Source organism: Myotis davidii, unplaced genomic scaffold (genome assembly GCF_000327345.1).
Source record: "Myotis davidii unplaced genomic scaffold, ASM32734v1 scaffold386, whole genome shotgun sequence".
NCBI classification, from domain to species: domain Eukaryota; kingdom Metazoa; phylum Chordata; class Mammalia; order Chiroptera; family Vespertilionidae; genus Myotis; species Myotis davidii.
This window is the reverse complement of record NW_006296528.1, coordinates 424,077-425,864: the sequence shown is the minus strand read 5'-3', so window position 1 is coordinate 425,864 and position 1,788 is coordinate 424,077. Positions and strand designations below refer to the sequence as shown.

Sequence of the window (1,788 nt, the reverse complement as noted above, 5' to 3'; positions counted from 1 at the left end):
TCTCTCTCTCTCTCTCTCTCTCTCTCTCTCTCTCTCTCTCACACACACACACACACACACACACACACACACTCACTCCTTCCTCCCTCTTTCTTGGCCTGGAGAATCTTCACACAGAAAGTTAACCCTAGCTCCTCAGAACCCACTCTCACAGGAGTGGCCTCTGTTTTGTTTTGTTTTCTTTCACAAGATTTCTTTCTAACCTCTAAACTGTCAGTCGGACATCCCCCAAGGGGTTCCAGATTGCAAGAGCGAGCAGACCAGGCTGAGGGCAACCCCCCCCCCGCATTAATTTTGTGCATTGGGCCTCTAGTGTTGAATAAAAGTGGTGAAAGCAGACATCCCTGTCTTGTTCCTGTTCTTAGGGGAAATGGTTTTAGTTTTTGCCTATTGAGTATGATGTTCACTGTAGGTTTGTCATACATGGCCTTTATTATGTTGAGATATGATCCCTCTAATCCCACTCTCCTGAGAGTTTTTATCAAAAAATGGGCATAGGATTTTGTCAAATGCTTTCTCTGCAGTTATTGATATGATCATGTGATTTAAAAAATATGTATATTTTTATTGATTTCAGAGAGGAAGGAAGATGGAGAGAGAGATAGAAACAACCATGATGAGAGAGAATCATGGATCGGCTGCCTCCTGCAAGTCCCCCACTGAGGATCAAGCCCTCAACCCAGGCATGTGCCCTTGACCGGAATCAAACCTGGGACCTTTCAGTTCACAGGCCGATACTCCATCCACTGAGCCAAACCAGTTAGGGTGATCACGTGATTTTCATCATTCAAATTTTGTATGTGATGTATAACATTTATTGATTTGTGAATATTGTACCAGCGTTGCATCCCTGGAATAAATCCCACTTGGTCATGATGTTTGATCTTTTTAATATATTGCTGGATCTGATTTGGTAATATTTTTGGAGATTTTAGCATCTATGTTCATCAGGAATATTGGCCTGTAATTCTCTTTCTTTGTAGTGTCTTTATCTGGTTTTGGAAGTAGAATAATGCTGGCCTCATAAAAGAGCTTGGGAGTATTCCTTCCTCTTGGACTTTTTTGGAATAGTTTGAGGAGTATAAGTGTTAGTTCTTTGAATGTTTGATAAAACTCCCCTTTGAAGACATCTGGACCAGGCTTTTGTTTGCTGGAAGTTTTTTGATTACTGCTTCAATTTCATTAGTTGTTATTGACCTGTTCAGGTTTTCTGATTCTTCTTGATTCAGTTTTGGGAGATTGTATTTTTCTAGGAATTTGTCCATTTCATCCACATTGTCCAGCTTGTTGGCATATACTTGTTTGCAGTATTTTCTAACTATCTTTTGTATTTCTGTGGTGTCAGTTGTTACTTCACTGCTTTCATTTCTGATTTTGATTATGTGGGTCCTTTCTCTTTGTTTCTTTTTTTTTTCCATTTTATGTGCCTCAGGCATGAAACAGCTCTGGCCGCAGAAACAGGCATCAAGCTAGGATGAACTAAGGACTGTCCATCTGCTCTGCCCCTGACTGATATAAGAGCAACACCACCAATCAGGTGTCTCCTTGCCCATTGCCAGGGGGTACTCTTTGTTTCTTGATTAATCTGGCTAAAGACACATCAATCTTGTTTATCTTTTCAAAGAACCAGCTCTTAGTTTCATTGATTTTTTGTATTGTTTTTTAGTCTTTATGTAATTTATATATGCCCTAATATTCATTATTTCCTTCCTTCTACTGACTCTGGGCTTTTCTTGTTGTTCTTTTTCTAATTCTTTAAGTTGGAGGGTTAAGTCATTTATTATTAAT

At 39.4% G+C, this 1,788-nt stretch overlaps 1 long non-coding RNA gene across 1 annotated transcript in view; it reads left to right on the top strand.

Moving 5' to 3' along the window:
- Window positions 1–1,788, top strand: part of LOC107184390 — an 18,341-nt gene that overhangs the window by 1,710 nt on the left and 14,843 nt on the right. Inside the window, exon 2 of the long non-coding RNA XR_001515219.1 lies at window positions 1,187–1,188. This is a non-coding gene — a long non-coding RNA (uncharacterized LOC107184390). The remainder of the gene's footprint in view (window positions 1–1,186; window positions 1,189–1,788) is intronic.